Consider the following 16,694-nt stretch of genomic DNA (forward strand, 5'->3'; position numbering starts at 1 on the left):
CATCCCTAGCCAGACAGCATTCCAGGGAAACTCCGGACGGAAGGCACCAACGGCGGCAGCCCGGGTATTCAATTCCTGCAGCCTCGGTGTGAACTTGCACGTGCCTGTTATCGCTGAGCTACATGAGATATTTATACGCTAAATTAGGAAAGTTGTTGAGTCCTGGCGTTAGCAGGGGCGTCGCGGGAGACTTGCCAGGAAATTAAAGACACATCTGTTCCGGCATTCCTGCGCCACCACGGGGACGTCCAGCGCTTGTCAGAAACAGGACAAGAGCTCGTATCTTAGCACGTCGGTTACGGGGAACAATGGGTTATTCAGGGCATATCTGTAGCAGAAAATAAATACTAACCCTTAACATCTTTCCGATAGGTTCATGTTAGAGCTGCAGAGCGTGATTTGAAAATTTTATGATTCCAGTAGTCAAGACCAACTGACGAAATACAAATTACTTCTTAAAGATTAAGCTTATCCATTATAAATACCGAGACTGTATTATATGGTTCTGAGCACTATGGGACTTAACTTCTGAGGTCATGGGTCCCCTAGAACTTTAAAAAAAAAATTCTTTATTCAATCATTATTATGATACAATTTAACCTACTTCCTAAATACATTAGTAGGTCCTATTTTTAACTACTACAATGTACAATCTGCAGCTATTATTATTTTTAACACAACAGGTTAATACTGTGATCCTTCACCACTATGGGGATTATTCTACTATTATTTACTACGCTATTGTTTTGGTGTTATTGTAATTTTCAGCTACTTTAGATATGGATACTACTTGTAGCGAGTTACTATGACTACTCTGCCTGCAGCGTTACAGGTGTGTCAGAAGAAGATACAAACCTAATTACTGGCCTTTCCCACTGAGCTAATCCCAGTGGGAGTGCCCCTGGTACTGGGCTGGCCGATGACTTGGTCGCTGCAGTTCTGTACTAATATTATTATCCAAATCTGAACCTATAACTAATCTATACCTAATGTCGTAATCGGTGCGTTGTCAAACCCGGTGGTGATGTACTACCCCCCCCCCCCCCATCCTTATCCGAAAACCTGACGGGTTCCAGCAGTGAGGCGGCTGGCCAAGTCCATGTCCCGGCAGAACAGGGAGGGTGTACGTGTCAAGTCTGGTGTTTTTTCATTGGTTGTTTCTTAGGTAGTCTTTGAGGACTTTACCTGAGATTGCATCTGCTAGGCGATTCAGGACGTTAAAAGTGTTTTCGTGCCTGAGCAAGTGGTGCGTATCCTTATTCGGCAGTAGTTCCCTAAATTGTTGTGCAACGTCGTCGAAGAGGTGACACTCGTACACCACACGGTCTGGAGTGCCCTGCACTGCTCCACAGTCACACACTTATGTTGCTCTTTTCCCCTAGAACTTAGAACTACTTGAACCTAACTAACCTAAGGATATCACACACATCCATGCCCGAGGCAGGATTCGAATCTGCGACCGTAGCGGTCACGCGGTTCCAGACTGTAGCGCCTAGAACCGCTCGGCCACCGCGGCCGGCGACTCTATTGTAACTGAATATAAACACAGATAACTCCTAGTCGCTTATGGAACATTTGTTTATTTCTAGTTTTCGAGCCTTTTAAGGCTCATATTAATATGGAGCAAGTAGAAGTTCCATCATTATGTTTGTATCTGTATCTGGGTATCGGCTTGTGGTAGTTAGGGGAGAATTGTTGTTAATAACTTTCTAGCAACTACCATATTCACCGCGTATTGGCCACATAATTAATCACTGTAAGTACTCAGTACCACAATAAAAGCCGGCCGCGGTGGTCTCACGGTTCTAGGCGCGCAGTCCGGAACCGCGCGACTGCTACGGTCGCAGGTTCGAATCCTGCCTCGGGCATGGAGGTGTGTGATGTCCTTAGGTTAGTTAGGTTTAAGTAGTTCTAAGTTCTAGGGGACTGATGACCACTGCTGTTGAGTCCCATAGCGCTCAGAGCCATTTGAACCATTTGAACCACAATAAAACCACCAGCATCCGGCATATGATGTACAAGTGATGTATACTCCAAAGATACGAGTAATACATCAGCTGTACAGCACATGCCTCATGCTTGCGAATTTAGCGGCGTTCTCAGTGTTCGCAGTGATTAATTCTGTGACCGTGAGGCGCATTCGGGAGGACGATGGTTCAAACCTGCGTCTCGTCACTTGTTTTAAGTTTTCCGTGATTTCCCTATAATCATTTCAGGCAAATGCCGGGATGGTTCCTTTGGAAGGGCACGGCCGATTTCCTTCCCCATCTTTCCGTAATCCGAGGTAGTGCTCCGTCTCTAATGACCCCGTTGTCGACGGGGCGTTAAACACTAATTTCCTCTTCCTTTGTGACCGACAGGCAATTAACATAGTAAATGCCCGGTGAATATTGACAACAATTCTGTCCACACTGCAACAATGGAGTACTGAGAAACACATTCGAACGTAAATTCTTGTGTGCTCCATCTGAAGATTAGTATAAAAAGGCTCGAAACCTAGCTCGTGGAAGGAGACAAATATTTCATAAATGACTGGTCACAGTTATCTGTATTTCTACTCAAATACGCTACAAAATGCTATTTACTTATTTTGGGAAACGATAACAGAAGATGAGTTCCATAGAGTTATTGAAATAAGCATTATGGCATTTGCCTGGAGCCGTTTGAAGACGCCGCAGCGAGGTGATGGCCTGATTGTCAGATTGGAATCTCAAACTGGCTCATGTGAGATTCGAGCTGTTTATCGTGTTTTCCTCTCTAATTTTATCTGAACGTATATATTTGTGATGACAGTATATCGAACATATCTTAAGCGTTCCTTATTATTTTCCTAGAAGGTTGCGGAAAATTGCCTAAACAGAGCGGTGTTACTTTAGAAAAACTATCAGTTCTGCGGGTCATGTCCGAACTGAGTAACGGCGAGGGTCTTCGATTAAGCAGATAGAAGAAAAATTTATCTCATATATAGCAAGTTACCATGAGCAGTAATGGAAACTGAAACAATGAAATTGACCATTCGAGACACTGCGGAAAGTACAAAATATTTCACCGAGCCACAAAGCTGTTAAGCGTGTGGTTTTTATCACAGGAAGTGGAATGCGATGCATGTGAAAGGCAATCATGGAGAGGCAAGAGAAGCGAAATACACAGAGAAAAAGAGAAAGAGAGAGAGGGGAAGAGAGGGAAGCGAGAGGGCACAAGCACCGGTGAGGTGATCGTGTGATGGTGTAATGCCCTCACAGAGAACCAGAAAACCAATTTCATGGAAAAACAGGAAGTGGAAATCGTTCACGTACCAAGCCCTGTGGAATATGTCAATAATTCATACAGGAAATGACGCTGCTAAGCCTACAGAGGGATGTGTGAGATGAAATTCTACGCAAGCTTTCGCTACGTTATGTGCAACAGATGCTCTATTCTGTGTTTTAAATAATGTACTTACAGGTACACTAATGCTCTCGCATTCAGCACGGATTCAGATCATCATCACTGACACTGCTATTTTTCAGCCCGTTACCGCATCCCGTCGAGTAATTTTTGCGTCATGGATCGAAATTGTTGAGCGCTTCTGAGAAAACTCGGTGTTACATGTTAATTACGCGTTCATGACATAGTGATAAGGGTAAATTTCAATCACCCGCTGGTCACGAGCAGCAGAGGCGAACATTTAAGCAATACTGCGCTATACGTCTTTGCCGAGAGATATTCTGAGCAGTTAAGTAGCCCATTTGTGATGAGAGCAGCATGGCAAGAGACAGGACTCAGCTATCCTCTTAGCGACAAAAAGGACCCAATGTTTTGATTATGCGAACTTAAGAAGAAGTAATTAATGACGATGAAATAACGAAATATCGTGTCAAATTGATCCTATACTTTCAAGTTCCCGGAAGGATTTTGACACCATTCTTTACAGACGACTTCTAATCCAACTGCGTGCTTATGGTATAAGATGAACATTAACAAAAGGAAAACGAGGATAATAGAATGTAGCCGAATTAAATCAAGTGATGCTGAGAGAATTAGATTAGGAAATGAGACACTTAAATTGGTAGATGAGTTCTGCTATTTGGGCAGCAAAATAACAGATGATGGTCGTAGTAGAGAGAATATAAAATGCAGACCGGCGATGGCAAGGGAAGCGTTTCTGAAGAAGAGAAATTTGTTAACACCGAGTGTAGATTTAAGTGTAAGGAAGTATTTTCTGAAAGTATTTGTGTAGAGTGTAGCCATGTATGGAAGTGGAACATGGACGATAAGTAGTTTAGACAAGAAGAGGATAGAAGCTTTTGCAATGTGGTGCTGCAGAAGAATGCTGAAGATTAGATGGGTGGATCACGTAACTAATGAGGAAGTGCTGAATAGAATTTGGGAGAAGAGGAAATTGTGGAACAACTTGAGTAGAAGAATGAATCGGTTGATTGGACACGTTCTGAGGCGTCAAGGGATCACCAATTTAGTATTGAAGGGAAGCGTGGAGGGTAAAAATCGTAGAGAGAGACCAAGAGATGAATACACTAAACACATTCAGATGGATGTAGGTTGCAGCAGTTACTCGAAGGTGAAGAAGCTTCTACATGATAGAGTAGCATGGAGAGCTTTATCAGACCAGTCTTTGACCTGAAGTCCACAACAGCAACAACAATAACATGGAGTGTCGTCTCAATAGTGCAACTGGGTTCCTGACTTCCTGTCAGAAAGGTCACAGTTCGTAGTAATTCTGCTGTTCCTGATCTACATAAACGATTTAAGAGACAATATGAGCAGCTGCCTTCTATTGTTTGGAGATGATATTGTCATTTATCGTCTTGTGAAGTCATCAGATGGTCGAAACCAACTGCAGAATGATCTAGACAATATATCTGTATGGTGTGAAAAGTGGCAATTGATTACAAATAATGTAAAGTGAGAAGTCATCCACTTGAGTACTAAAAGCAGCCCGCTAAATTTCAGTTACACAATAAATCACACAAATCTAAAGGCTGTGAACTCAACTAAATACTTTCGGTTTACAAGTACGAATAACTTAGCTGGAACTATCACTCAGATAATGTTGAAGGGAAAGCAAACCAAAGACTACCATTTAATGGCAGAACACTTAGAAAATGCAACAGGTCTAGTAAAGAGACTGCTTACACTACACTTGTCCGCCCTCTTATGAATGGTACGGGATACAAATAAGATAGAATTGATGGAGAACATCGGAAAAATTCAAAGAAGGGCAGCTCGTTTTGTATTATCGTGAAATACGCGAGAGAGTGCCACATATATTATAAGCGAATTCGGGTGGCAACCATTAAAACAAACGTGTTTTTCGTTGCAGCATGATATACTCATGAAATTTCAGTCACCAACTTTCTCCTCAGAGTGTGAAAATATTTTGTTGGCGCCTACCTATATAGCAAGAAATAGTTGTCACAATAAAATCAGAGAAATCAGAGATCACACGGAAAGATTTAAGTGTTCGTTTCTCCCGTGCGCTTTATGAGAGTGGAAGGACAGAGAAACAGGTAGAAGGCGGTTCTATGAAACCACTGCCAGGCATTTCATTGTAAACTGCAGAGTATCATGTAGATTTAGATGCAGATGAAATGGTTTAAGTTTTATTGAGATAGAAAAAATAATTTAACATAAAAATGTGAAAAACTGAAATTTTAGTTACCGAATAATAAGTAGCTAGCATCCAGATCTGGCGTAGAAAATGACACGGAGTAAAATGCATTTATGACTAATGATAGATACATATGTGGAATGCAAGATACTGGCGAAAAGGAAGTTCAAAATGTTGGCTCTGAGCACTATGGGACTTAACAAAAAAATGGCTCTGAGCACTATCGGACTTGACATCTGAGGTCAGCAGTCCCCTAGAACTTAGAACTACTTAAACCTAACAAACCTAAGGAGGTCACACACATCCATTCCCGAGGCAGGATTCGAACCTGCGACCGTAGTGGTCGCGCGGTTCCAGACTGAAGCGCCTAGAATCGCTCGGCCACACCGGCCGGCGGAAAACGAAATGCCCTCGAAGTTTCAACAAGAAAGCAAGTAAGGTACTGCGAAACGCAGACGATTGCACCGGACATTCGAAATTCGCTGTAGCCCTGCTGAAGAACTAAAGCCTGAATAAAGCCAAGTGTATGGAGTACGGACAGTTATGCGAGAAGTGTCCAATGAACTGTGAAGAATACTAAGGCTTTCTCGCTCTATATGAACTCAGTCAATGGATCAAAATCATGTATCATGAACCTGTTTTACTGGTATCGCAACGAAAGACGACATAACAAGGGCCAACTTCTTATTTCTACCGAAATTGTTTCTCTTTGTAGTGTGGTACGACAGTTCTTTCTTTGATTCTCCATCCGGTAGCAACATAAAAAATATAGAGGTAAGTGACTGTAGACTCGAAGTCGGGGAAGGCCACAGCACATCTGCTGCGTTTTGTCTCAAACGCGTGGAAGAGCTGGACTCTCCTGTAGCAGTAGTATATTAGAGAAGTTTCGGGCAACAGAGAATTCCACGTGTTTGTGAAAAGAAATAGGTCGTTTCAGTGTTTAAAAACACCTGTGTACAAATAAAGTGAACCACAGACTTATATGACTAACGTCAGTTTGTTACTGAATTATGGAACCTGAATTGTGCACACGGTTTAACCCTAACTACACCACTAGAAAGTCAACACGGATTCCGCTAGTAGTGGTCGTGTCCAACTTGACTCCCTCTTTCCGTTCGCAAGGCAAAGAGGGCCAACAGCCCGGAAGCTTCCAATAGATCTCTACAGTGCGTCTACTAACAATAATGCGTACTTAAGGAATATCAGAGAAAAATATCTCATTTAACTGAAGAACGATGTGCAAACAGATTTCAGTATTTCTTTATCCATAAACAGGTATCGTCGGATGGAAAGAAGTATCTGACGTGCACTGAGGTAGTGTGATAGGCCACAGGTATGAATTGTATTTCGAAGGAGTAATTTCATAGTGCTATACGTTCTAGTGTACGAGAAGTCAAAGTCAAGGCGACACTCAGTAAATGAGTGGAGGGGACAGTTGATGGAATGTTGCATTGGCGTCTTGGGAAAAGGTTCCAGTAGAGGTGGTCTCCCGTTCCAGAACGGGATATTCACTCAGCAGCGGAGTATGCGCTGATAAGAAACTTCCTGGCAGATTAAAACTGTGTGCCGGGCCGAGACTCGAACTCGAGACCTTTGCCTTTCGCGGGAAAGTCGTCTCCCAACGGTGCTTGGGTAGCTCAGTTGGTAGAGCACCTACCCTCGAAAGGCAAAGGTCCCGAGTTCGAGTCTCGGTCCGGAACACTGTTTTAATCCGCCAGGAAGTTTCATATGGTCTGCTGTTTTCTTCCTTCTATCTATTATAATGTGTGAAATGTGCATCTCTATCGCGCGATGGCTTGTACAGCGTAGTGTTGGGTTTATGTTGTTACAGGTCAAGGGTAGAGCTAATACTGTTACGTAGCCTACCACTGTAGAGTAGCACCATGGCTGCAGGCGAGCTTAGCGTTTCCATCCCAACGACGGCATCGACGCTGTCACTTGCTCACACTCCATGAGCCATTGCGAAGAGGTTTGGACAATGTTGACTCGAATACTCTCTTTCAAATTCTGAAGGTGGCAGGGGTAAAATACAGGGAGGGAAAGGCTATTTACAATTTCTACAGGAACCAGATGGCAGTTATAAGATTCGAGGGGCATGAAACGGAAGCAGTGGTTGGGAAGGGAGTGAGACAGGTTTGTAACCTATCACCGATGTTATTCGATCTGTATATTGAGCAAGCAGCAAAGAAAACAAAAGAAAAATTCGGAGTAGGAATTAAAATCCATGGAGAAGAAATAAAAACTCTTCAATAGGTTCAAATGGCTCTCAGCACTATGGTACTTAACTTCTGAGGTCATCAGTCCCCTAGGACTTAGAACTACTTAAACAAAACTAACCAGTTGGCAGTTGTGACCGAGCGGTTCTAGGCGCTTCAGTCCGGAACCACGCGGCTGTTACGGTCGCAGGTACGAATCCTGCCTCGGGCATGGACGTGTGTGACGTCCTTAGGTTAGTCAGGTTTAAGTAGTTCTAAGTCTAGAGGACTGATGACCTCAGATGTTAAGTCCCATAGTGCATAGAACCATTTGAACAATTTTTGAACCTAACTAACCTAAGGACATCACAAACATCCATGCCTGAGGCAGGATTCGAACCTGCGACCGTAGCGGTTGCGAAGTCCCAGACTGAAGCGCCTAGAAACACTCGGCCACCCCGGCCGGCAATATAAAAACTCTGAGACATTCTAATTCTGTCAGAGACAGCAAAGAACCTGGGAGAGCAGTTGAACGGAATGGACAGTGTTCTGAAAGGAGGATATAAGATGAAGACCAACAATAGCAAAATGAAGATAATGGAATGTAGTCGAAGTAAATCGGGCGATGCTGAGGGAATTAGTTTAGGTAATGAGACGCTTAAAGTAGTAAAGGAGTTTTGCTATTTGGGGAGCAAAATATCTGATGATGGTCGAAGTAGAGAGGATATAACATGTAGACTGGCAATGGCAAGGAAAGCGTTTCTGAAGAAGAGAAATTTGTTAACATCGAGTATGGATTTAAGTGTAAGGGACGCGTTTCTGAAAGTATTTGTATGGACTGTAGCCATGTATGGAAGTGACACGTGGACGATAAGTAGTTTAGACAAGAAGAGAATAGAAGCTTTCGAAATGTTGTGCTACAGAAGAATGCTGAAGATTAGATGGGTGGATCATATAACTAATGAGGAGATATTGAATAGAATTGGGAAGAAGAGAAGTTTGTGGCACAACTTGACTAGAAGAAGGGATCACTTGATAGTACATGTTCTGAGGCATCAAGGGATCACCAATTTAGTACTTGAGGGCAGCGTGGAGGGCAAAAATCGTAGAGCGAGACCAAGAGATGAATACACAAAACAGTTTCAGAAGTATATAGGTTGCGGTAGGTACTGGGAGATGAAGAAGCTCGCACAGGATAGAGTACCATGGAGAGCTGCATCAAAGCAATCTCTGGACTGAAGACCACAACAACAACACATTGACACAAACTGTAGTGACTAACAACTTAAGGCAGCTACCTCACATTCACTCTGCCGGCCGCGGTGGCCGAGCAGTTCTACGCGCTTCAGTCCGGAACGGCGCGACTGCTACGGTTGCAGGTTCGGATCCTGTCTCGGGCATGGGCGTGTGTGGTGTCCTTAGGTTAATTAGGTTCAAGTAGTTCTAAGCCCCACAATGCTCAGAGCCATTTGAACCATCTTTTTTCCTTCACTTGCCGTCCAAATAATGGCGGTGACGATTTCTTCTACAACCAGGACACGAGCTGGCTACTTTGGAATCCAACCCAAAGGCGCAAACGTACGTTTGTAACTTCGGCCACGAAAGTGGGCTGTTGGAATATGGGACACACTTTCTACCTTTCCTACGTACCCTATTTTCCAAATAACGAACGTAATGAACCATGGCTGCTGGGTAGTAGCATGATAATGTGGAAATAAATTTTTAAAAAATGATTCAAATGGCTCAGACCTGTATGGGACTTAACATCTGAGGTCATCAGCCCCCTAGAACTTAGAACTACTTAAACCTAACTAACCTAAGGACATCACACACATCCATGCCCGAGGCAGGATTCGAACCTGCGATCGTAGTGGTAGCTCGTTTCCAGTCTGAAACACCTATAACTGCTCGGCCACACCGGCCGGTCTTATTTTCATGTTGACTTTTCAATCGATGAGTGGCTGGTGGTGGTAAGTGATATGTTCAGCTGTCATCCTATTTTGGAAGCTCGAAGGAGAGGGCTTAATTACTTGCAATTCTTTTTAAGATATTTGGTTGAAAACCTAGAGGAATTTCATTGACCACACGGAAAAGTGTGAAAGAGCCCCTTCCATCCCACCCTACATTTTACCACACGTGTGAGACATCATCTCAGATGGATTTTCTCTCATGGTTGATTATTGTATTGCCATTAAGTGGCTACCAGTATCTCGAGACGCAACATTGTTTAACAGTTATAGTACATTGTCTTAGTGTATTACGTTGGATGACTGCAGAAGTGTACAGAAGTGCCCTGTAAAAGCGGGTTCAATGACTATTTATTATAGACGCCCAAAACTATAAACTGGTTGTGAATTTTTAAACATTTAACATGTTCTGCTATAGATGTTCAACCTGAGAAACACACAATAATTCGTAAAATAGATAAGGAAATCATTTCATAATGATAATAAAATTTAAAACACATTTGTAATAGGAACTATAAAAAATTTAGCATACGTCCATAAAAACGTATTTACTTTACATGGCAAAATCTGTCAGTCCTTGAATATTAACCTTTCATCCTGGGACATACTACATAAATGATATGACGAATGAATGCAATAGCTTCTCTGACTGTTCGTCGATGATGCGGTTGTATACAGGGAGATTTTATGATTTAAAAAGTATAATAGAGCAACCGTCAAGATGAGGATTTAAGTTTAATTCATCACAGTCTTTGCTGCAGCGCGGATGTGTCATTTACCGATTCAAAATATTTTCTCTCATTTCGTCAAATGGATGCTAGTTCCTAAAAAAATGTTTTCCAACCAAGAACTTGTTAGTAATCAGTAATCTTCCTTCTTCTGTTAGAATTTCTCAAACATCTGAAAAAGCTACGTTGCGCTGAGCAATGTTTTGAAATCTTAGTTACAAATCTCCGACGTCTGATGTGAATTCAAAAAGCAATTTTTTAGGTTACCCGAATTTCAGTAGCAAAGTTAACTAGGTACAACGAACTTTCCGTTTTTACTATATCAAAATAAAAAAGGCAAGTATTTTAAAATTAAAATCTGTAATTCAACAGTATTACTCACATTAATATAACAAAATTTCTGACAGTGAACTACCCATCGCTAGTAAATCTCTTATAACAGATTTCCATACAAAAAAACTAGGGCAAAATACACCAGAACGTGCATAGATGACAATAAAGCGTAAATGCATGTATGATTGAGCTCATCGTTAAAAAATTAAACTGAAACATTCGTTTCCGCAATGTTCGGCAATGTAAGGGTATGCATCGTCCGCCGTTGTGTTGAAACTATGCGCACAGCTATCTGTTTTTATTGTAAATATACTAATGCTGCGATTATTTTTAATTGGCTTTCGAGGCCTTCTCATACAGATATCTCAATAGTGAAACATGAAGTATGACGATACGAAGTTGAGGACAACACAACAACGAATCCCCGAGAGGAAAATCTCTGACCGGTCCGGGAATCGAACCCAGGCCTCTTCGGTTACCCATCAGGCGCACTAGCCGGACAGCTACAGAGACAGACATTCTTCGACATTTTTCACGTGAACTTCAGATGAGCCTACGTAGCGAATTCATATAAGGACAACGGTCCTGTTTTCAGTTCAGGTTAGCGTGTAATGCACTTTTATGAATATAGACATAATTTGCTCATAAATACATCTGTACTTTTTATATGATTTATTGCCTCCCTGAAGACTAGTCTTCAATGACGAACTCAGTTTGGCAGTAATTGTAGGAAACGATCTGCCATGTTCTTATGCGAAGATCATTCTGGTATTAAGCGAGGACAATTCAATATTTAGAACAAAATTAAAAAAAAAAAATGTTTAAAGAGCTAGCAATGGAACCTCTCTGCTCCTTATGCAGAGTCCAACGGTGTTTCGCAGCCTCACATTGATTTTTATACGTAGATTTCATTTTTCAGATTATTCTCTGTAGTTGGTGAGAGAAATTTAAATTCCAAGTTACGTTCATCTAGACGTTTGATGAAAATCGCTAAGTAACTGGTATAGCAAAGACAGAACGCTTATATCGAGTTACACTGCGCCCAAGGAACTTAGAGCAACGTAAACGTTGATTGATAAATATTTCCTCTTCGTGTACTCTACAGCTTTCTAATTTCAGTGTTAGTATTCCATTAATTTTGAATATTTCGTCAATATTCTGCTCATCAAGGAAATGAATGTTCGCTATTTCACGTGATGCGAGTAATTCATACTGAGAAAACAATAATTATCCTATTCATGAACTGATAATCGTACCCTAGACTTGAGCTCTGTAAAACTGAGATTCAGTTTTGAATTTACAGATATCAATGCTACTCAAGAAAGTTTAAAACCAGTGTAGGTCCTAAAATAACGCACATATCACGGGCCATTGTAGATTAATGTTAACATTATGGTCTCCTAAAATCGTAGCATTACATGTTTCAGCTTACTATTTGACTGTTTTTGATATGGGAATTCCGCCTTTGAGTTGGCGACCCTTCGATGCTCTGACGGCTGAATACGCACAATTTCATTCCCTTGAAGAAGCCCTTTTGATGTCCTCTCAGACCACCATATATCGGGGAGATGCCATATGAAACACATCAGCTACATCGTTTACCCTTCAACGCAAGCTTTTGTTCTGTTTACGATGTGTTTTCATTTACGTCTAACACGTATTTCAGACTGCTGTTTAAAAATTATTTTAAGATTTCACAGAACTACGAAGTAATATCTTTTGTATTACATTTTCTTTCAGATTAACGTTATTTAAGAGATGTCTTTTACAATAAAGTAGCTGATGTAAAGTTTATTCTAGGGCTCGCGACGTGGTTGTGCGACATCTGTATCGTTAGCTGCGAATTGCATGTAATACGTCATTGTGAACGAATTTTGATGCAATTACAGACCGTAAAGACTCCATAATTTGGCGGTTTTTTAACATTTGAGAATTATTACACGTTATTGTCGGTTAAATAAGGAGTTCGTAGAATTACTTAAGAATGTCTCACTTTTTCTAATGACGTGAGCAGGAAGATAATTTTACTGGTATTGAGAAACAAATTCATTGTAACTGCCGGCCAGTGTGGCCGAGCGGTTCTAGGCGCTACGGTCTGGAAACGCGCAACCGCTACGTTCGCAGGTTCGAATCCTGTCTCGAACATGGATGTGTGTGATGTCCTTAGGTTAGTTAGGTTTAAGTAGTTCTAAGTTCTAGGGGACTGATGACCTCATAAGTAAAGTCCCATAGTGCTCAGAGCCATTTGAACCATTTTAACTGTAACTAGGAAAATAAAGTTTCGTTGTGAACAATAATAGTAAGTTGATACGACGATGATCATCAATTCTGACGTCTGATGAGAGACGTTACAAAAAACTGCGCTGGATTTTTAAAAAGAATAGTGATAAATACTGTCGGTAGGAGACAGTTTACTGCACAACGCTTGTCTTACCGTATCCATCTTGCAGGACGTATCACGCAACAAGTGTGTCCTCTGTTTTGCTTGTAATTTATTGGCTTTCGGAACGTGTGCGTACAACTATCTCAACAGTGGACCGTCGAGTATGACGATACGAACTTATGGACAACATAACGGCCAGTCCTCGAGCTGTTAGCAATCTGCCGTGCTGGCAGTGCGGTTACCGGGGCAAACGACCATTAGTCTCCTTCTTTAGTGTATCTCTCTTATGACAGGTTTCAACTGGAGTCTGTCCACCGTGTCCTGTAATGACCTTCTTTCTTCACCTTTTTGTATGCTCTTCTTCTTCTAATGTTATCCATTATTATAATTCTTTTCCTACCTGTTCCTCGCAGTTTTTCCACATTTCCCTCTATAATTCTTTGTTGCGGCAAATATCAGCCATTATATTTTTCTCTTCTCATCACTTATAATAATCATATTTTTCCCCTGTTTTCTTTATCCCTAAGTTTGTCAGTCCTCTTCACCTTAAGCATTCGTCTTCATAGAAACATTTCAAAACTTTTTAAATATCATTTACCTTTTTTTTTACCGTCAGTTTTTATCTGATGTATAATACTACACTCCATATATAACGTTTAGGAAATCTTTTTCTCGTATCCATTGTAATTCTTCGAGGTGTTAGAAACTGCTTCACCCTTTCAGATGTTCTCTTCCCCATAGATATCCTCCGCCTTCTTTCTACTTTACAGTTTTCATTCCATCTCATTAAACTTACCTGGTATAGGAAGGATTGTATTGTTTTATCTTTTTTCCGTCTAGAGCTTTCTTCTTGCTTATACTTGTCACTTTTGTCTTTCCCCTATTTGTCTTCAGTCCAAACTCCTTGCCCTTTCCGCAATACTCTTCAACATCTTCTGCAGCTCCTCTACTTATTCCGCCAGCACTCCTTGATAACTTGCGTATTTTATATTCTTTATCCTTTTTCGCCCCATTACGTTTTGCATACTCTATGAAAGAGTGCTGGGCATAAAAAAGCTTTAAAATCGACGATGAGACTAAAAATTGGGTGATAACATTGCTGCTAATGGAGAAGAAAATTGTAGCGATGTTATAATGTAGAAACACGCAATCAAGTCCGAAAAATAAATAGACATCGGTGATGATTGTATGGAATAATAGCGGAAGGTATCTTCTATCATAAGTTAAGTTAATACGAAATTATAGTCCACGAGAAGTATTTTAACTGATATTTTGTCTTTTTCTTAGTCGGCTGTTCTAATTCATCATCAGAGTTCATTGTCAACCCGAACCCATAACTGTATTTTTCCTTTCTTTCCCTGGGCTTGAAGGTGAGGCGCAGGTACTCTCAGAGCAGACCCTGTCTGTGTGTGACCTGGGGCTCACTTCGCAATTTTGCTGTGTAAGGCTAAATGATAACCACAAATTATACAAACATTTCGCTATAACTATTACAAGCAGACAATGATAATGAAATAATAGGAGTAAGATATCAAACAGCGTTTTCATTCAAGAGAACACAAACAATGGCCGATCTAATGAGTCAACCACACACGAGCACGATCACATGCTCGTATGACGCATTTCTACTCGACAAAAATAACTGAGAAATAAGGAATTTTCTGGTAAAACATGTCCTTATTTGCGACAAAAACCAAACTTTACAAATCCATTCGCTGCAATTTGTTTTCAAACCACATGCTAATTACGGGGGCCATTGGCTTATTCCGGGTCTGTCGTATGATGACAGTAAAATGTTCGTTGGAGCCATTGTGGGATGTGTCCTTGTGTGTTTTGGCGGCTCTTCATAGCGCCGCGCAAAGAATACTCTTGACTTCCACTGACGGTTTGTAAGAGGTACACCAGTTACGGGGTACTACGTGATCCTGAAATTCGTACTAAGACGTATAAAATCAGTATGTAAACAGTGAATAGAGTGAAAGGTAGTTGTAGTAGAGTTTGAAAACTTCTCTTTTACTACAGCAAGGAGGAATAGAGGCGATGAAAAAAATGAAAGATAACCGACTCAAAGTGCAAATATTTTATTTCTGATCCAAGTGGGTTAATGAATGCCGGAATAATTTCAACTCGCAAAATGATGATAACGAGTGATGATGAAATTCTGTCGCATGTTAGAACTGTTCGCCACACGATGAACCTTGCCTTTGGTGGAATTACTCTCAGCGACTGTGTTGTCCTGGCTAGACTCACGACTCGCGCTTACAAATTTGCAACATTCCGGGTTCGAGCCCGGGCGGAAACACAGTTTTAATCTAGAAGTATGTTTCAAAAGCGTTGATAGTTCACTGCACAACGGAATATTCGTTACGGAGACCAATTTGGCGAGTTATTTTTAATGTTTGCTGGTAGCCCCGTTTTCTTTCATTTTTTTTTGCATCTGTACGACTTTTTTTAATATTGTAAAGTTCGGACAAGGTGGAACTGTTTGACATTGGAGAGCGGGTCCTGGGTGTCACATGTTTTCGTTTATTTCCCCAATAAAATTATTAGTACTCTTAAATTGAGTTATTCATAAAATTAATATACAACAGCAGCATGCATCTGTTTTTCAGGAAGGTCAGTAATTTTACTTATTCAATACAGGATTGTTTTATGTTTATAGAGAATGTTCTATTAGCAATATGAGTTTTTATCAAAGATTCAATGTGTAATCTACAACGAAACTTTAACTAATGGCCAGTTATAGCGAAGCAGTGCATAGTGAAGTATCTTACCAAGAAATAGCATGTTACGTGAATAATAAACAACATATGTATATTACGTATACCTAAGTCTCATGTAACAGTATTTAAATGAATACAAGTAAAAAGGTTCAGGTGGGTGTGGGATGGTAAAGGTAACATAATATGACGCGTACTTGGCTTTTGAACATTTGTATCGTTTCGCTACTCACTGAAATAGTCTCCTCAGTAGCGTTCACAACAATTTCTCGTGCTCATTACGAACACGAAAGCTATGTTTACTGGCAATAGTTGTCCTGGCTCATGAACTGGACTACCACCGAGACAATAATCGACAAGTGTTTGCGCTACTCCTCGGAACAATAAATAAACATGTTTTACTGTAAGTGGAATGGACAGACAAGTTGGGTCCGAAAAAATTTTAGCACTACGATGAAAACGGACGACAGCGTGCAAAGCACTTATTTTATCTCGTCATCATCGGCAGCACTGTGTTTCTGGAATATTGTTGGACCAGATCACGACAACAGTATTTAGGTTCTACGTTCTGCAATTACGCTAGAGATTAAACGGCAGTACCCACAGTAGGAGTAAATGTCATTCGATGCTACACAGCGAGTGCAAAATGTTGGAGATTCCGAGGTAATCTTAACGGAAGAACGGTCTTACTACAACCAATCGATAGGGCGAAACGGCACGATTACGCAGGTTATGCCCCCGCGTCCAGTATCCAGGCCAG

General features: G+C 41.0%; 1 protein-coding gene across 1 annotated transcript in view; it reads right to left on the reverse strand.

Annotated features, from left to right (window-relative positions):
- Window positions 1–16,694, reverse strand: part of LOC126298404 (gamma-aminobutyric acid type B receptor subunit 2) — a 1,564,981-nt gene that overhangs the window by 1,547,863 nt on the left and 424 nt on the right. The gene's annotated exons all lie outside the window — the stretch shown is intronic.

The sequence above is a fragment of the Schistocerca gregaria genome, chromosome X, assembly GCF_023897955.1.
Source record: "Schistocerca gregaria isolate iqSchGreg1 chromosome X, iqSchGreg1.2, whole genome shotgun sequence".
NCBI classification, from domain to species: domain Eukaryota; kingdom Metazoa; phylum Arthropoda; class Insecta; order Orthoptera; family Acrididae; genus Schistocerca; species Schistocerca gregaria.